The 21,068-nt window shown below is 43.2% G+C and overlaps 1 long non-coding RNA gene across 1 annotated transcript; it reads right to left on the reverse strand.

The window, feature by feature from the left end:
* Positions 1 to 4,586: 4,586 nt before the first annotated feature.
* Positions 4,587 to 21,058, reverse strand: LOC130542937 (uncharacterized). Its single transcript, XR_008957861.1, has 2 exons — positions 11,712 to 21,058; positions 4,587 to 9,404 (listed from the first exon to the last, which is right to left on the reverse strand). It is a non-coding gene; the product is annotated as an uncharacterized LOC130542937 (long non-coding RNA).
* Between the last annotated feature and the right edge of the window lie 10 nt (positions 21,059 to 21,068).

Consider the following 21,068-nt stretch of genomic DNA (forward strand, 5'->3'; position numbering starts at 1 on the left):
GATTTCCTTCACTCTTTCCCTGTAGCATATGCCCATCGATTGCACTGTTTGGAATAACCTAGCCACATGATGAGCTCTTGTCTGGGATCCGCCCTGAAGGAGCCCGTGGTGAAGCACACTTCTTCCTGCCTAGTGTGTCTACACTTGCCTTTGGACATTCTGCTTCCAAACTCTGTTTATCTGCAATGGTGAAAGAGAACTAAATGAAATATTCCCCTGACCCATTATGGGGACCCCATCCTTTGCTCCCAGCCTAGACCCTCAAAATTAGGGGATGTTGATGCCATTTTTCCAGGCTATCTGTCATTTACTTTGTGAAACCATTCTACTTTCCTTAAAGGGACAGTTGTAACCCCTTAATATCTTCTCTTAATTTGGTCCCATCCATAATGGACCTAGCAAAAATTCATGAAAGTTCATAAGATATAGTCTTCTTTCAAATTTTATGTATATCTGGGGCACCTGAGTGGCTCAGTCGGTTGAGTGTCTGCCTTCAGCTCAGGTCCTGATCTCAGGGTCCTGAGATCGAGCCCCACATCAGGCTCCGGGCCAGCTCCCTGCTCAGTGCGGAGTCTGCTTCTCCCTCTCCCTCTGCCCCTCCCCCAACTCATGCTCTCGCTCTCTCTCTCTCTCTCAAATAAACAAATAAAATATTTTTTAAAAATTCAAATTTTGTGAATATCTTCTTTATTCTTTTATTCCTTTGGTCATTTGAGTTGAGGATGGGAGGATTCTATGACACCTGTGTTCACGCTCCATTTTCCCCTGAAGTATTTGAGATTTCTTCTGTTGCCTTGCTTAGAAAGCCATACCCAACCCACTTCCCACCTTTGGGGAATTTTGATTAAAATATCGATTTCCATTAATTGCAGTTTTCTGATGCTCAAAGGGGGTTTTAGTACCCAGAAAATACTATTTAGAATTATAGGGGATTCAGGGTGCCGAGATGGTTCAGTCTGTTGAGCATCTGCCTTCAGCTCAGGTCATGATCCCAGGGTCCTGGAATCAACCCTGTGTAGGGCTCCCTGCTCAGCAGGGAGTCTGCTTCTCTCTCTCTCCCTCTGCCTCTCTCCCAGGCTTGTGCTCTCTCTCTTAAATAAATAAAATCTTAAAAAAAAAAAAAAAGAATTACATGGGATTTAAATATTCAATATAATAAATTTCCCAAATTAAAACCAAAATTGTTCTGAAGGTTTTAAATCTACCTGAGTGATTCTTTTATATTACCTATAAATCTAGTACATTTTATGAAAAACAGGAACAATAATTTTCAGGAGAATCTTTACTTAAGGTTTGGTCAAATAATGTAGAATAGACCAAATTCTACTTAAACTATTTAATTTATGGACTTCATTCAGCTCCCTAAGCATTGTAAACTGCACTTCAAATTAGTGTATTTTCTTTTCTTTTAAGTGCTTGATCAGGCAGGTACCCAGCACTTCTAGACAAATCCTCCCTAGCATTTTCATAACTATTTTTAGTTTTTCTCGAATTCCTTTATTTATTTACAGTTTTGAGAGATAGAGATAAACAGAGAGCATGCACATGCATAGGAGAGGGGCACAGAGGGAGGGAGAGAGAGAATCTTAAGCAGGTTCCACGCCCAGTGTGGAACACATCATGGGGCTCAATCTCATGACCCTGAGATCATGACCTGAGCCAAAATCAAGAGTTGGATGCTTAACCGACTAAGCCACCCACATGCCCCCAAGAAAATAAAACATACCTTTTCAAAAAAAAAAAAAAACCTCCAAACTTCACAAGTAATAAATACACACTATTTACCCAAGATATAATAAATAAATAATAAATATTTCAATAGTCTTTTAGAATTTAGGCAAATTTTCTTAACAACTTTCAGCTTAAAATAATAGACCTAGTATCAATCTTCTAAAGTTGGAATCACAGGGTTAACTTCTCAAATTCCCTAACATTTCAAATTCTCTTTAACACAACAAACTACTTATAACAGCATGCACAGATCCTTCTGAGTTAACAGAAAATGAGTTAAACTATGGGTTTGATTTCTTCATCACCTGAATAATATAATTAATAAGATGAACTCAAGAGTTACATATCAAACTCCAGACCCCAAAACCAAAAATGTACATTCTTTACAAAACAGCAATGGGAACCCTGGCAAAAACTGACCTTATATTAGGCCACAAAGAAATCATCAATACATTCTACAAAATGGAACTAAATAGGCCATGTTATAGAGCCAAAATATAATGAAATACAAAATGAAAAATAAAGACCAAATGAAAGAAAACCACTGGTTTAGAAATTTAAAATTACTTTTCTAAATAATTATTGGGTAATTAAAATTAAAATTGTAAGAAAATAATATTTTAATAGCAATAATTGATACCAATACATAATAATGTGACAATATCTCTTACCTACTCCCCTTTTTGTTGTCATTTACCTCTTGATCAAGCTTTTGCATTCATCAGTAACTTTAGTACCTGGCTGGCGGTTTTCCTACCACTCATTTTCATCATTCTTAGTGAATTTAACTTCAAATAAATAATTCATCCAACACCCAGGTGTTTCAGTTTTTGACTTCCTCAATTAACTTCTCAGCTTCTTCCACCATTAAAAAAAGAAAATTTCTTTCTAATTTGCTTTGGAAATGCATTACAAGAATATCCTTCATGGTATTGTATCATTCATCCCATAATAAGTACTACACTAAGATAGTTTAAATAGGTCCTATAAGGTTGCCTCATTCTGTCTATCACTACCTAGTTATTATATCGATTTTAACACAGGCTGCTGAAAGTGCAAGTATTTTATTAGCAAAATAAAATGAAATTAAATAGTGAAATGTAACTGAGAAGACTCTTAATGATCATTTTTAAACAAATACATTAAAAACCCAGAAGCAAATATCTGATTTCTAGTATCACAATAAAACTACTTCAAAACACAAAGTCCTCCCGCTTCTACAGTCTCTACTATGCTGGATGCATGGTTTACATTATTATATAGTGATTGGCTGATTGACACCAGTGTTTGCACATTAGTTGCACTTATTTACTAGACGCTTCTAACAGTACCTAAGAATAGTAATGAAAGGGGTGCCTGGGTAGCTTAGTTGGTTAAGCGACTGACTCTTGATTTTGGCTCAGGTCATGATCTCAGGGTCCTGGGATCAAGCCCCCTGTCGAGCTCCCTGCTCGGTGGGGAGTCTGCTTGGGGATTCTCTCTCTTCCTCTGCCCCCCCTTCTCTCTCTCTGTCTCCCTCTCTAAAATAAATAAATAAATCTCTAAGAAAAAAAAGGAATAGTGATGAAATATTGATAAAGACACATAAGATCATACCCGTCCATAAGGAGATAATTCGAGAGAAAAGAATAGCAAAGATGAAAAATAAATAAATAACTGATTTATGGCATGATACTGACTCTAAGTGTATGAGGGTACTAGGTAGGGGTTCTATTAATCTGCATATATCAATCACTAACTGAATTACCTAGAGAGGGGACTATTTTTCTTATACAAGAAGGAAATATATATGGCTACAGATAAGCAGTGCAGGGCTGGTGCAGTAGTTCCATGATGTTATCAATACCCTCATCAACTTCTCTCTTTAAGCTCTGCCATCCTTAGCAGTTAGCTTTCATTCCTTTGATCATTTTATAAAACAAGATGATTGCTTCATCTGTAACTTCTAGACCAGGTTCTAGAAAGATGAAAGAGGTAAAACTCATAGGATTATATCAAGATGCAGAAAAAAGGATTTGACAAAATTCAACATCCTTTCACAATAAAACTCTCAACAAACTGAGTACAGAAGGAATGTAATAAAAGCCATATATGACAACCACTGCCAACATCATACTCAGTGGGGAAAGGTTGCAAACTTTTTCTTTAAGATCAGGAATGAGACAAAGGTGCCCTTTCTTATTACTGGTTTTCAACATAGTACTGGAAGCCCTAGCCAAGCAATTAGGCAAGAAAAATAAATAAAAGGCATGTAAATCAGAAAGAAAAAAGCAAAATTTTCTGTCTGCAGCTGACATGATCTTATGAATAGAAAATTCTAAAGACTCTAACATAAAAACCTGTTAAAGTAGAAAAGTGGTTGCCAGGGAACTGGGGGTAAGGAAAATAGGGAGATGTTGGTAAAAGGCTACAAGCTATAAGATGAATAAGGTCTGAGGGTCTAATATATAACCTGGTGACTACAGCTGATAACACTGTACTGCATAATTGAAATTTTGTAAGAGCAGAATTTAAATGTTTTTATTAAAAGAGAAAGAAAGAAAGAAAGAAAGAAAGAAAGAAAGAAAGAAAGAAAGAAAAAGAAAGAAAGAAAAGGAAAAGAAAGGTTAGACTGGAGAAATCCTTTCACATTGTACATTTATCATACATCCTATGTATACATATATCAAGTCATCATGATGCACACTTTAAATACCTTACGATTTGTCAATTATACTTCAATAAAGCTGGAAAAAAAACTTTTAGAACTAATAAGTGAATTCAGTTGCAGGATATAAAATTAATATACAAAATCAGTTGTATTTCTATACACTAACATTGAACTATCTGAAAAAGAATTAAGGAAAACAATCCCATTTACAACAGCATCAAAAACAATAAAATTTAGTTAGGACTAAATTTAACCAAGGAGGGGAAAGAGCAGTACACTGAAAACTGTAAAACCTTGATGAAAGAAGACACAAATAAATGGAAAGATTTCCCATGTTTATGGATCAAAAGAATTAATATTAATATTGTTAATTATCCAAAACCATCTATAGATTTCAATGTCTATTGAAATCCAATGGCATTTTTCACAGAAATACAAAAAACAATTCTAAAATTTGTTTGGAACCACAGAAGACCCTGCACAGCCAAAGCAATCGTGAGAAAGAAGAACAAAGCTGGAGGTATCACACTTCCTGATTTCAAACTGTACTACAAAGTTATAAAAAGACTGACACATAGATCAATGAAACAGAATGGAGAGCCCAGAAATAAACCCATGCATATAAACTAATAATTGACAAGGGAACCAAGAATATTCATGCAACTCAATAGCAAAATAATAATAATTTGATAATAAATTGGGCAAAGAACTTGAATAGACATTTTTCCAAAGAAGGCATACAAATGGCCAACAGATATATGAAAAGATGCCCAATATCACGCATCATCAGGGAAATGCAAATCAAAACCACAAGGAGATACCACCTCAACCCTGTCCAAATGGTTATTATGAAAAAGAGATAAGTGCTGGTAAGGATATGGAGAATAGGGGACACTGGTGCACTATTGATAGAAATGTAAATTGGTAGAGTCATTATGGAAAACAATATGGGGTTCCTCAAATAATTAAAAATCGAACTACCATATGATCCAGCAATTCCACTCCTGGGCATATTGAAGAAAATGAAACTACTATCTCGAAGAGATATGTACATTGCCACATTAGTCACAATTAGCTGAGATATGGAAACAACCTAAGTGTCTGTCCATCGAGAGAATAAATGGAGAAAATGTGATGTGCACATATATATAAAATGGAGTATTATTCAGCCATGAGAAAGAAGTAAATCCTGTCATTTGCAACAACATGGATGAAGCTTGATGACATTATGTTAAGTGAAATAAGTCAAACAGAGAAAGAAATATACTGTATGATATCACTTATATATGGAATCTAAAAAAGCCAAAGACACAGAAATAGAGAATTGATTGGTGGTGGCCAGGGGGTAGGGTTGGGGTGGGGAAACAGGGAGATGTCCGTCAAAGAAAAAAACTTCCAGTTATAAAATGAATAAGCTCTGGGGATTTAATGTATAGCGTGGTGTTTATAGTTCGACTATACTGTATACTTGAAAGTTGCTAAGAAAGATCTTAATTAGTCTCACTACACACATACACACACACACACACGATGATAACTATGTGAGGTGATATATGTGTTAAGTAGCCTTATTGTGCTAATCCTTTTGCAATATATATATGTAATCATCACATTGTACACCTACTTACAAGATGTGATACATCAATTACATCTCAGCGAAACAGGGAGAAAATGAGGAAAGAAGCACCCAGGAGGAAAAGGTGGTGCCAAATCTATATCACAAAAGCAATTCCTAGAAATTCTTTCCTGTTTGATTGGCAAGAATATTATCACTTCTTGCTCCAAAAGAGCTCCTCAGAAAAATTTTTATGGAATCTTTTTCTTTTATAGACTCCCAATCAAAATTGGGATTGGGAGTCTATAAAAGTAAGATTTTGATTGGGATCTATAAAAGAAAAAGGATGAACAGATGTTAAATAGATGACCACTGGTTTCTGCAATATCGAGAGTAGAAAGAGGGAGAAAATTCTTGGAAAGGGTCTCATGGAGAAAATGAAAAAAGAGCTTGAACTTTAAACATGGCAGGGGCTGAGTATCTGCACGAAGACGCAAGGAGTTGACTCCAGTGCCGTGAAGAGCATGAACAGAAGTGGAAGGCAGATCTGAAGGATTAGCCTGACATTCCGAGAACACACTCCGGGAAAGACTATGCTGGGAGCAGGGAGGGAAGGCTGAATTGGTGGAGGGAGTTCAAGTTGTGGAGATCTTTGACAGGAAGGCTTTGGACTTCGCATGAAGCCTATTAAGGATCTACTGGAAGTTTTAAAGCAAGAGGAAGAATGTATTTAACTAATAGTTTAAGAAAACTTTCTGTGGTTGCTGAATGTGGTACAGATTAAAGTGGAAAGAGATTGGATCTATTTGCTTATGAAGTCACTGAGTAACGTCCAAGGGCTTTCACTGCAGCAATTGCGGTTGTTGCCCAGATGAAGGTCTTAGAGTTACCCTAACAAGTGTTCCCTGACGAATGGCTCGCAAACTGGCAATCACCCACAACATGCTCGCTAATCCTCCCAGAAAATGCTATTCATTCTTAAGACTTCACGAACAGTCATTATCAGAACAGTATTTGTCAATATAGGAGACATTCTCTACCTTGTGGCAATTGAGCTTTTGAGAAAGAAATATAAATGGTGATTTTTAAAAAGCAGGTCACGGGTACCTGGGTGGCTCAGTCGGTTAAGCATCTGCCTTCAGCTCAAGTCATGATCCCAGGATCCTGGGATCGAGTCCCATGTCCGGCTCCCTGCTCAGTGGGGAGCCCGCTTCTCCCTTTCCTTCCTGCTCGTGCTCTCTCTCACTCTCTCTCTCTCAAATGAATAAATAAAATCTTTAAAAATAAATAAATAAACAGGGTGAGAAATTTCAGGCAATGGTTAGAATTTGAAAAAAATAAAAAGCAGGCCATTTTCATTTTGGTCAACATGCTCAAAGTTAAGTGTTGACAGTACCCGTGCGTAGAGAAGTGTGTGAAAACTAATTGTTATGCCAATGTCCTTTTCAAACACTATGCATCAAAACTCTGGTTTAATAGCTTGCCTGACTCACTCTTCTCTTCCATCCCTCGGGCAACTCAGATTTCTGCAGTAGGCTGGGAAATGATCTTCCTCCTACTATTAGAGGATTCTGGAATCATAATCAAGTAGCTCAGTGACTCAGCAACCCAGCATGAATTCAGCCTTGCTTCGGGACACGGTTAACCTTGGATCCCTTTCTAGTGATTAGGTCCTTATTGTATTTTTCCTTGTTGAACACTCCACTGCGATGCTTGATCCAATGCTCATCCCTCCAGAGCTGAGGTCTTACTGGGTCCCATCAGTCCTTCTGAAGGCCAGTGTCCTAACCCTGAGTCCCAGTGCCCTCCACCTTTTGCTAAGCCTTCCTGATGCTGCTTCTCTTCTTGTTGACATGTCTACCTATTGCTAATTGCCAAATCCCGAGCAGTGCACCTGCTAGTACTTATTGCCTCCTGTTTCCTATTGCTTAGAGTTGTCTGGTCTCCTGAGTCAAGCCTGTTGAATAGCTGACTACAACCCTGATTTTTTTTTTTAAAGATTTTATTTATTAGAGAGAGTGAGTGAGTGAGCACGTGAGACAGAGAGAGCACGAGCCAGGGGAGGGTCAGAGAAGCAGACTCTCCACTGAGCAGGGAGCCTGATGTGGGACTTGATCACAAGACTCTCATGACCTGAGCTGAAGGCAGACGTTTAACTGACCGAGCCACCCAGGTGCCCAGACATGTCCTTTATTTTTATAAAGGTTCACAACTCATGGCTAGTCTTTCAGCCTTTTGCTTGTGGGAGGATTTTTCCCAAAAAATATCAATTCATTTTTATTCTTTATATTTTTCCCCTTACCTCACCATTCCCAGCAGGCAGCCAGGCTCATGGGATTTCCTTGATACAGAGAATTTTGCTGAGAAGTCAGAAGCCATCCAAAAAAATGGCTTTTTTTTTTTCCCTTTGGAAAAACTTACCGAAGAGCTTATTTTAAATATCCTGAATGGGTAGAACACAGAAATACATATTCTATGGGAATAAGAGGAGTGGGGGCCCAGGGTCCATCTCAAGGGAGTACGCTTGGGTATTGACAAAGACCTCAGAGTTTTGCTGTGTGAATTACCAAGAAAACTAGGTCTGGGAACCCCCAGTGCCTAAAGTTCCCACACCCCAAATGTGGTACAGATGAGGCATAGACATGGAAAAATGGAAGGCCCATTCCAGGTGGGCTATAGGCATTCTAACAGTAATACCTTTAGTAACGGTCACTGGAGAGCAAGCAATAGGAATGACACTGCTCACTCCTCCAGCCTATGTGATAGGGGTTCAAACAGGAACTCAAGTTGGCTTTTTAAGTAATCCCAGATAACATAATTACAAATATGACACAAATCCTGCCTTCAAGGGATTTTAAGATAAATGTGAAAAATAAGAAAGGTGCCTATGTAATATGTATATATATCACAGTGTACATATATAATACATAATATGTCATAGTACATAACAGAACAACATAACATCTGTACCATCAAAGATATTAAAAAATTAACCTCTAATTGGAAGATTCAGAAACATCTTCATAAAGACCTAAAGAGATTGGTAAAATTTACGTAAGCAAAACCCCTCAAGTTAGGAAAGAATAAAGAAGTTAAAGCAACATTCACTGGGAAGTCCATTTGGCTGGAACTTATGATGCCTAAAGTGTCATGGAAGGCAAAAAAAACAGGACATGTTGACACTCTGTGCTGCCAACAGAGAGAACAGAATACGCAAGTGATCAGAAGGACCGTGTTAACAATGTGGGAGACTAATTCCAGACAGTAGAGCCATCCCGCACTATGTCAAGAATTAGCTAGAACAGGGCACTTGGGTGGCTCAGTCGGTTGGGCATCTGCCTTCTGCCTTCAGCTCAGGTCATGATCAGGGGTCTTGGGATCAAGTTCCACATCCAGCTCTCTGCTCAGCAGGGGGTCCGTTCTCCCCATCTCTCCGCTGCTTCCCCTGCTTGTGTGCTCGCACTCTCTCTGTCAAACAAATAAATAAAATATCTTTTTAAAAAAATAATTAGCTAGAGCATAAATACACACTAATGATCTCTTAACTCATTTATAACAAATGATAGAATCAATCAACATAAAATAAGATTGGCAACAGCTAAGTTGTGAGATCTTCAATCTGACCTGGAAAAGTTAGGCTCAGTGAAAATAGAGATCAGAAGGGGATCCAAAAATTACAAACAGAAAAAGCTAAATTGGCATTCTCAATATGGACAAAAAAAAAAAAACTAATTAATGAATCATATTCTAACCATTAACTCCAAAGGTATCTGTGCTGCTTATGTTATGGGGACTCTTTGACTTCCTCCCTATCTCAATGAGAAATCACACCTATTGGACACATTATCTTGAACCCCCCCCCATTTTTGACCTCCTTTCCTGGAGGGACCCGGAACCTCCCTTTCCACCAATGACACCACCTACCCAGGGGGTAACTGGCTTCCCCCATCTGGTCCCTTCAGGACTGCAGAAAATTCTGCAGCACACTTGGGTATCACAGTGGATAGCACAGACTCACTCATGACTGTTCTTCCTTACTGAAGTTACCTTTCTGTGCCGTAGTGCACAATTCAGCCAGTAATGTTCGTATTCCTTTTCAACCACAATGGTAAATGAACCACCTCTTCACAGGGACGGGTCGTATAAGGACAGTAAAATATCAAATATTCATCAGAACTGCCGGGGTAGGGAGTAAAATCAAATCGGGAAAAAGGTGCCCTAAACCTTACAACCCTGTTTGTTCTCACCCTTGGGTACAAATTGGAGAAGGCCTCGACTTGAGTTGGGGCACCTGGAGATCAACAAACTTCACTAAAAATCCACTATTTGAGGGATGAGTGCTACAAAATTGGGGTCCAACAGGTCTCCTGGTTCAAAACTCTAACATCACATGGCATTGTAGCCTCGCTTGCAACTATTCTGGACAGTCTTTATCCTGGAACCTGGGACAGGCAGGGCGCCTGTTGCGTGTCCACCAGCACTCTCACTGGCCGTTGTTAAAAAAATACATCTGGCACCTGACAATTGTCTTTTTTCCTTGAAGGATGCGTCAAGGAGAATACCAAAGACCTAGGGGTGGAAAGATTCCTTGGGTTGCTAATGATACGGCTGTCAGATTATGGTTTGCACCTCTCGCCCCTACACCCTTGTGATGTCCTTCCATGAGCCCTCCATCTTTCAGATAAATTCTTCATCTTCTCATTATCCCTGGATGAAAAACCTTAACATAACACTAGCTGCCAATTTCTCGTGGCTCACTCCCTGTATCCCACATTTGAATATAACCCAACTAAACATCACTCATATTCTTGTGCTCAGAGGGCTGAGGCATGGATCCTGGTCAACCTAACTAGGACTTAGGTTAGAGATTCTTTCTTAGAACAGATTACTAATGTTCTTGCCCTCACTAGGAGTGAAAGATTTCTCGGGCTTCTCAGAGCATCCATTACAGCTGTCCCTGCCCTGGCCGCTACCCTGCTACAAGCTGTAGTCGCTCTTTCCCATTCTATTTGAACAGCCCATCATAGGAATAGTTATCTACAAAATGCAACCTTTGAATTAATCACTCAGATCACAATGGATCAGGAAATCCTCCAACACCTTGATGCGCTGGAAGCAGAGTGTCTCTTGGCTTGGGGAACAGCAACAAGCCCTCTGGAGCTGCAGCCCTTTCAGCTGTGACGCGGAATATCGCTCCATGTGTCGCACCCTTGTCCCCTTCAATAGCTCCTCTTTGGGAGGATGTCCAACAGCTTCTACATAGAGCATTTAATTCTCCTCTGGGTCAGGACATTCTCAACCTTCAAGGTCAATTACATGAACAAACGGTTCAATCACATGAAGAGGCACACAAAGCCATGCTTGTCCATTGCCAACTGGCTCATTGGCTCAACCCTCAAAACTGGTTTTTAGGACTAGACCTCGGAATATGGATTCTCATAGGTCTTGGCATGCTATTTCTTTTGTGTTTTCTTGAAGTGCTGAAGGCCCTGGACTACCTGTTTCATAGAACTCTTCATGCTGGGGCACCTGGGCGGCTCAGGTCATGATCCTACATGATCCCTCGGATGAAGTCCCACATCAGCTCCCCTGCTCTGCGGGGAGTCTGCTTCCCCCTCTCCCTCTGCCTGGCACTCCCCCTGCTTGTGCTCTCTGTGTCAAATACATAAAATCTTTAAAAACAAACTCTTCGTGCTGAAGTCCTCCTGCAGCAGTCTCGCCATCAGCCGAGCCGAACCACCCCCCTCCTAACCTGCCCTTCCAATCTGCACTTACCCGAAAAAAACGGGGGAAATGTGGGAGAGCAGGACCTCTGCGGGTGAAAGAGACAAAAAGAACAGGAACATGTGGAAATGGCAACAGCTCTAAGCGGGTAACAAAAGCCAGTTCTTCCTGCCATGGGGCCGTGCGGAAACAGTACCTGCCGGAAACCGCGACGAAGGTGGACAGGATCGCTGGGCCTGCCGAGGTCGACTGCCCGAGCCCCTTACATATGTCTCCCGGGCAGCCGTGCTAACAGTCACGTCCGCGGTTCGCGGCGGCCCCTCACGTGATTGCTCTCTTGCGTTGCTCTTCTCTGCCTGCTTCCGCATACTTTACATTCTGCGATAGGATAATAGATACTAAAAGCGAGAGTCCCCCGGACTCCGGCTGCAGCTCGTGGGCGCTTCTTGCCCGGGCCTGGCGTTGCAGCCCCTTCGGGCCTCTCTTTGTTCCCAGCGATTGGACGCTGAGTAATCATTTCGTCTCTGGACAAGCGGGCTACGCGGCGTATCTGCATTTCGCAAACCAGGACTGTAAAGGATTTTGGTGGCGGAGCAAACAAAGGAGGTGATGACACCAGCTTCGTCTTCCCACTGTGGCATCCATTCTCTCTCTCCGCCCTTTGCTCCCATTTCCACCATCACCAACTCTCCGAAATCCCAGCTCGCCCATTTAACGCACATTCGCAGAGCACTAAGGATGTTTGCCGCTCAAGACGAAACACGCCTATTCCTCTACTTTCCCTTTGCCCAGGGCATCTTGCCACTGTGTGTGAGGAGTTCGGAGATGGAGGTGTGATACAGAGCTCCAGGGAGGACCTGCGAGACAGCCTGGAAACTCCAAGGGTGCCCAGCGTTGTGACCAGGGTAGTATTTAAAGGTCCGCAACAAAGCAATTTAACGACGATCCCTTCTCTGTTCTCTTTAATAAATTGCCACATCACAGTGCTTGGTGGGGCCTGAAAATACCCTTTATTAATCCCATTACCAAGACTCAGTCCCTTTAGAGCAATACTTAAATCCCATCCCAGTTCTGACACAATAGAATTCTCAGAAGCAAAAACTTCTCAGGGAAAGAGCAATAAATCAGGATGCAGCTCCTCCCGGAGTCCTCTCCAGCAAATGTATTTTCCAGGCAAATAGGAGCTGGCAGCAAAAAACAAGTGAGCTCAGGTTTCCCTGTGATGCGATTACTACCTTCAGGGAGGGAGAGAAGAGTGGATGGAGAGAAAATCTGACCCTACCTTGGACTTAAAAAAAAAAAAATCTGGCATTTTGGCAGTCCATCTACAAGCGCTTTCTGAATGCCAAGTGCATGGTAGAACCCAGCCAGAAACAGAGACCTCCGGTGCCTTGTGATAAGCCACTGTTTCACTCGCTCCGCTTTTCAATAGTGTCAGGTGAACAGAGCCTTGCCCTGCAACCTTAGACTGGGGCGAACGGCAGCTGCAAGGCAACCGAACACCCGCTGGACCACAGAGCCGCACCGCCAGGCTGGGGGAGGAGGAGGCAGGCCTTTCTTCTCTTTAAAGAAAGATCTTGCTACTTTGCCCTTTTTCTTAACCTTTCTTTTTCTGCTGTGTACTCCAGTCAGGTGTATCAGTCAGTGGGCCAAGCTGGACCAGGGAACGCCACACCTTTGCCTGGACATTGCGCCCTGGGGGGCTTCCACGGACGAGGAGCTTGACTGCCACTGCACTCATGGCCTCTTCACACGGTGTAGGAGGCCCCTTTGGAGCCCTGCGAGCCAGCCTTGGATCTTGGCTCTGTGCCCTTGCGTGTGGCACTTCACCTCTCTGAGCCTCAAGCTCCTCGTCTGTACGACGCAGAGCATTATACTTGCCCTTCAGTGCTTTGTTAGAAATCAGTAAGACAACACATAAAATACTTACAGTCGGGTCTAGCATGTACAAAGCACTGGAACAGCAGATATTTAATGTAGGAATGTGCAAAACAGATGTGGGAAAACATGGCTTTTATTTTACCTGGAATGTGCTTTAAATACCTTCTTGTTCATTTGGTCCTTCCACCGATCCATCAGGGGTCAACCTCTCTGCCTCTAAAAAAATCGTGCCCAACTTCATGGAGTTCAGTGCTTCTTGCTCTGTTCCCGGGGCAAATTGTTGGAGCATCTGTCTACACTGCTGCAATTCCCGCGCTGTTGAGTGTACTCTCGCCTTGTCTGTCACCCTATCCTGAACACTGGAAAGGCAAAGGAGGAATTGTTCAGTGACAAGAGGGTTACAAGCACCTCTGTGGCCAGACTGCTTGAGACTGAATCCCATGCTCATTTTGCCAGCTAGCTGTCTGCCTCAGCGTTCTCCCCGAAACGGGTGTGATAGTAACAGTACGTGCTCGGCACCACAGAAGTGTTACCTTCTACTCTTACTCTCCTCTGCGTCCCCCAGAGCCTGGGAGATAGCAGGTGATTGAGACCTGGGTCTGGAGGAACCAGAGGACTATTGCAAATTACAAGGAGAGTGATCCATACCTTTCCTTCTGGGCAACACATCACACAGTGAATCAAGAGCAGCTCAATTGTTATCCAGAAGATTTGAAAACGGGATCTTGAACAGATATTTGCTCACACGTGTTCATTGCAGCACTATGTCTAATAGCCAAATGTAGAAGCAAACTGGATGTCTAGTCACAGATGAATGGATAAAGAAAATGTGGTGTATACATACAATGGAATACTACTCGGCCTTAAAAAAGAAGGAAATTCTGTCATTTGCTACAATATGGAGGAAACTTGAGGACATTATACTAAGTGAAATGAGCCAGTCACAAAAGGACAAATACTGTATGATTCCACTTATATGAAGTATCTAACATAATCGAACTCATAGAAACAGAAAGTAGAGGGGTTTGGGGAGGAGGAAATGGGGAGCTGCTCTTCAATGAGTATAGAGTTTCAGTCGTGCAAGACTTTGAAAAAGTTCTAGGGCTTTGCTGCACAACAATGGGCATTGAGTTAATAATACTGTTCTGTACACTTAAATCGTGTCAAAAGGGTAACAAAGCAAATATAAGTCATGTCTTCTTTACCACACTAAAAAAATAGAGAGAGATTGAAAGTCAAAGAAAGAAGAACTAAATTGGATATACCAGGCTCAGCACCACGAGCCTCTCTGCGCACAGCCCCACTCTGAGGTAAGGGCTGATCTACACAGGGCAGTCAAACTTGACACAGTCATGGCTCCCTCTTTATGACGTGCACCAGTGTCTCCATGTCCGCACAAAGTAAACACCTTTGTGTTTCTGCTGAATGCCCACTAACATCATTAAGAATGCCTAAGGATTTCGAGTAGGAAAACTGCACAGAATAAGGGATGCCTGGAATAGGATAATGTTCTACTTTCTGTCTACTCAAGTAATTGGCTTTCCAAACCAGTCCTCTGCTAAAGAGCCTGCTTTTTTCCCCCATAGCACTTATCTCCGCTGGCGTTCTGTAATACATTCATTGGTTATTGGTCTATTGCCTGCTAGTAGGATGTGACTCCACGAGAGCATAAAGTTGGTTTTGTTCACGATATCCCCAGCATACAGTGATGCTCAATAAACATTTGTTAAATGAATGAATGAAGAAATAAGTGTATGAATGAATGAATGAGTCCCTTGTTAGGGAAGAAACGGAAAAAATAGATTGTCCTTAGCTTAGCCATCAAGGTTAAGGTGCTTATATTAAATAGGAAGTTGTCTTTGGAAGGACAGAATCCCTTTATCTCTTCGCATTGCATCATTTTGCCCCTCTTGTCTGAGGATACAGACCTCAGTGCCACTCTGCAGCACAGTAAATATGAATTTAGTTATGATTTTTTAACTAGATATGTCCAGGACACGCTGAACTTTATGAGCTAAGTAATTACAAAAATTGAACTGAGTGACAAGAACTCGTTAGAAATAGGGGATGGGAGAAGGAGAACCACTCGGGGAGGGCCAAGAAGATGAACATAATTACATGGTCACCATTTCAACAAACACTCAGATAGCATCACTTGAGCTGGGTTCAGGAGCAAAGAAAGAGAGGTGTCTAAAACACATGGACTTAGAGTATTATCCAGGTGTTCCTCCAGTCAGCCTTCAAAAACTGAGTCCTCACCCTGAGTTAAAACTCTTCCTCTTTCTTTCTTTTCAGAGTTAACCGAACTTTCTACCACAGACATCTGCTAGGTTTGGGAGGCTTAGAATCCTGAGGTTGCAGAGAGACTCTTTATCCCGATGCCTGCTTCACACGCTAATTAAGAGGATGGACCACATCTTCCCCATTCTGACCCGTGGAGACCCTGTGTGGACAGCCATCCAGAGGGTACTGTCCATATTAAAGCTCAGTCCCTCTGAGCCTGCATTTCCATCTGTGGCATCTAATGTCACCCCTCCTGCTGGCCCACTGACGATTATTTTTGCATGCTTCATTTGGGTTTTCTTATGAAATTCTGGGCCAGAGCCCTTTCCAGAATAATAATTGAAGAAGCTACCAAAGATTCTGAGGAAGAAGATACCAGTGGCATGCGTCCTCTTTATTTTTCTTTGGAACAGTCCCAGGGAGAAGGTTTGGGGGAACCTCGGTTGGGCTTAGGCTCCTCCCACATCAACAAACAGCAGCCTAAACTGTCAGTAGCTGACTTTGCACAGCAGTTTCAAAACCAGAAACCAAAATAACCACCAATGAGAACCCACTGACAGCAAGATTTCACGGCGTTTTTCCCTGTTGAGTAACCAGCCTCCCTTCCACCTTCCCTCCCAGAGATCACTCCGTGGCGAGGGATGGTTTCCCTTGTCCGGCCCCAAGCAAGTGCCCCACGAGTGCATCTGTAGTGTGTAAGACTCCTCAGTCATATTGGATGTGGCAGGAAAAACCTGTGGAAGAATGAGAGCTGGAGACGAGATCTGAGACTTGAGTTCTCTCCTGACCTCACTCCTGCTCAGGGTGGCTCAAGGAGAGCTCAGGGTCCAGGAACTATCACTAACAGGAAACACGTATATACGAGTAAAACCCGGATCAAACGCAGAATCGGTTGCAGTGTTCAGGTATGGAGGCAAGAAAGGTTAGCCCGAAGCCGCCAGCAGATGTGAGGGAAGAAAGGAAAAAGATTGTGTCTCAGAGGTGGCAGTGGGGAGCCCCACGGAAGAACGGAGTATATGTGGCACGATGACAGTGATAGGATAATAACAGCTACCATTCACTAAGCACCCGTGCTGTAGCACCAAGGCAAGTTATTTCTGTACATGAACCCATTCAGGCACAAGGTAAGGTGTGCAACTGTGCTGAACTGCATGTCTCAAGGTTAGAGACGTTAATAACTTGAGCACCGTCATTTAGTTCAGAGAAGAGCTAGGACTTCAGCTCAGGGCTCTCTGAAGCCCACGTAGCTATCCCGGCTCCTGGGCAGGGCTGCTGTCCTGGGGACCTTTGGAATGACCTCCAGATGGAGCATTCAGGTTCTGCCTTGGGCCCTCCTTCGTCCAGCTACCTGCCTAGTGAGCATGCACGGGGCGAAGGGGCGTAAACCAAGGAGGCCCTTCCTGCTGATTTCTCACCTCGGGCTGGCTCTCTGCTGTGATTCCTAGAGATGGTGTAGACCGAGCCCTGTGAGGGGTGACAGGTAGCAGTGTGAAGTCCACAGAGGGTCCAGGTGCCTGTGCCACACTCCTGCACGATATTTCTGCCTCACGACTCCTGGGCCCATGGGTGCCCACCTGTACTCAGCCTTGATTGCTTCTTTAATTTCCCATCGGAAAGCTCAATTTGTCCGTAATTCTTCTGTTTCTAATAACCCTTTCGCCCCCCTCAGCTTTTGCTGACTGCTCCCACGCCCTCCCGTGAACACTGCTCCCCTCAGCCCCAATGTGGAGAACAGTTGAGTGGGAGGGCTAAGGCGAAGCCAGCGAGCCCCCAAGCAAGGCTTCCTTGGCAGCAGACTCTGATTTGGCAACAGGCATGCAAGGGCTCCAAAGTACACAAATACCCCCCCCCCTTTTTTGGCAGCATTAATGGATAAGTACTTTAACAAAGACAGGGATAGAATGCAGACCAGAAGAAAGGAGCAAAGAGGAGAAACTTTTGACTAGGTAAGAATCCCACGTTGGAGCTCATTCTCTAGACTGTGAGGACGACTGACTTGTACTTGGCTCTTTAGACTCACCCAAGCAAGGCTCTTACCTCCCACATTCTCAGCAGCTGCTCTCCCGTGGTCAGAGCTCCACACATTTTGGTCTTCTGTAGAGAGAACAGACACGATTTCTCTCCCCATAATCATGATGATGGTGATGATGAGAGTCACAAGCCCCCGTGCTGAACACTTTACACGATGATGGTGATGAACGATAACGAGAACTCACAGTCTCATAGTTTACCAGGTACCAGGCAATGTTCCAAGTGATTTATATGTATTAACCGATAGATGAATATACCAGTTACCATATAAATCCTTACAGCAAAATTATGAAGTAGAAACTATTATTATCTCATTTTACAAATGGAGACAATGAAGAGCGAAGAGTTTAATTGACTTCCTCGAGGTCGTGACTGTGAAAGGTAGATAGTTACCCCCCAAGAAACTAAGGTTCAGAGGGGTTTAGTAACCTGTTCAAGGTCACACAGTGAGAAAGTTGTGAAGCTGAGTTTCAAACCAAATCTGCTAGACTCCAAAGCATATACTATTATTAGCTGCTATGCTTGATTAACTCTAATTCTCTCTATAAATATAAAGATATAGATATATACATATATACATGTGTGAATGCATATACACATATGTGTGTGTGTGTACACACACACAGAACCGTAGCCATGCAAACTACTGAACTAGAGGTTTGATGAGGCCAAACATACAATTGTGTTTCTATCCAAGAATTTGGGTGGAAGACGGTACATGACAGTATTTCTTACTGCCTTCAAAAATTTCACATTTGAGGGACACCGGGTGACTGGGTTGGTTGGGCGGCTGCCTTTGGCTCAGGTCATGATCCCAGGGTCCTGGAATTGAGTCCCGCATCGCATTGGGCTCCTTGCTCGGCGGGGAGCCTGCTGCTCCCCCTGCTTCTTGCTCTTTCTCTCTCTCTGACAAATAAATAAAATCTTTTTAAAAAATTTCACATCTGGGTCTATATAGAAAAGGATTATATTTGGAAGTGACTTGGGCTACATGGAAAAGGCAGCTGAAGCCCCCCTTTGACCCTGTCCTGCCACCTGTGAGCTGAAAGGATCACTATCTTGGCACGCCTGAAATCCCCCGTTTGGGGAGCTCCATCTTAGGAAAATTTCCAGGCACGTAAGCAGGAAGTGAATCAAGAACCTACCTTATCTTCTCTCTTCTCCCCTTCTTACCTCTTCCATTTCCCTGCTCCTTCACCTGCTCCAAATTTCAGTGTCCCCAGGAAGAAAAAGAAATATGTTGAATAAAATCAGAAAAACAAACACGCCTCAGCACCTGAAAGGCCCCAGTCATAATTTTCCTTGTTCTTTCTTCTTCCCCCAGGAAAACAGAACAATAGTAATTAAAATGGAAACCTTAGGAGGCCCAGAGCATACTGCGAGCACCATTTGCTCGAAAACTGCCAGGCTGCTGAAGTCACTACCCCCTCCCCGGCCGCCACCCCTCACAATGAACAGAACTCCCGGCTTGCAGCTCTGTCGTCCAAACCTGCCTGCTGAGCGCCGCACAGACCTGTGAGGCGCTGGGTCTCCCTCTGAGCCCAAGTGGTGTGAGCTGCCCCACTTGGGACATTATTTTTTTCCAGAACAGAATAAACACTGGCGTACATATCATCGGGAGCAGGCGTGCCCTGGCAGAAGGGCACACTGTGTGACTGGCAGCCAATCCTCTTTGGCTTTCAGTTTTATGTTTCTCAAATTCTAATTGACTTGCAGCCACACCAGGAGCAGTTCTGCTTCATTTCTGGGTTACATAAGGCTGCCGGCCCTGGGGCACGTGGCCGCGGAGCTGTCTGGAGCTCAGGCTTGGAGCGAGTGAGCGCAGACCAAAAAGGGACTCCAAGGCCCAGAAAGGGAGAAAAGGGGACAGCGACCCCGAGCCTTCACTTCCCTGCATTTTCCGCTCGGAGGCCGTGGAGATAGATGCAGGGAAAGCCTGCTGCTCCTCACGCCAGATGCAATGTACATGTGTTGTCAAACTAGGATTAGTTTGTTGTTTCTCCTTTAAGTAGGTTAAGCTTTTTTAAGCAGGGGTAATTAAGATTATGACTAGATGAGGAATGAAAGAAGTCACGGGGCTTAATGAGGGTATGGTAGTTACCCTCAAATGCAAAGGATAGTAAGTAAGTGTGCTTTTATTGGTATAAAAAAAGAAAAAGAAAAGAGGGCAATAAAAGACACGCAGATAGACAGCGCCATCCACCATCCACAGGTAGGACCGAGAGCACACGCGAGCACCAAGGTAACCCGGACGGTCACTTTGGAACACTTTTGCAAAGGGTTTTCTCCCCACTTCTCCCCACTGCTCACGGGCTCCTTCAATCCTTTGTCGTTACTGATTTCAGAATACTAACCACATAGAGCTTTACCCCCAAAGACAAAGTCGGCACAGACACCTTCTGCTCACAGGTGTGAGCTACCTGCTCAAAAGAACTTGGGGGGAAACAGAAAGCCTGGGGAGAAAGGGAGCGCGGTCAGAGAGGGTGTGCGAAGGCTCTCAGGGATTCCATCTGTAAACTGCTCCAGGGGTCAGCTGGCTGAGCTTTCAGCCGCTCTCTCCAGGGTTCCAAGAGATTCCCAGTCTCCTCACTTCCGAGGGCCCCTCCGTCCGCAGGATCCTGCAACACAGCCGCCAGACTGGTGGCTCGCAAAGGCCCACTTGCTTGTCCGTGGCCTTCCCCTGCTGACATTCCTTCCCAGGGGCACAGAAATGCCGCCCCAACGGTTATCTCCTGTAAGTAATACTTGCACGTTTTCTAAGATGAGAATCTTCAAATCAGCACTGTGTACTGACTGGCAACACATTGAACGTCTATCATTAGTGGATTGGTTAAATAAACCAGGGTTCAACCACAGAATTGGAAAACATGGAGCTGAGGAAAAGAATGAGACAGATCTGAGTGTGCCAAATGTGCTGATAGGGGACGATCTCAAGACACGAGTTCGCATCGTATGCTCCTGTGTGTTCAACAAAGGAAGAAGAAAGAAGATAGTTATACATAGAGTATTCCTACAAAGATGCACGAGAAGTTAGTGATCACGGCTGTTTCCCGGGAGAGGGGCTGCAGAACGGAGAAACTGTGGTGCCAAATCGCTTTTCGTTGTATGCTGTTTGCAGATCTTAGAAGTGTGTGTGGACGTTACTTGTGCAATAGGAAACACTAACTGAAAAAACAAGAACAAAACCCTCACGTAGAGCACTTCCTCAGCATC

The sequence above is a fragment of the Ursus arctos genome, unplaced genomic scaffold (genome assembly GCF_023065955.2).
Source record: "Ursus arctos isolate Adak ecotype North America unplaced genomic scaffold, UrsArc2.0 scaffold_6, whole genome shotgun sequence".
Lineage (NCBI taxonomy): Eukaryota > Metazoa > Chordata > Mammalia > Carnivora > Ursidae > Ursus > Ursus arctos.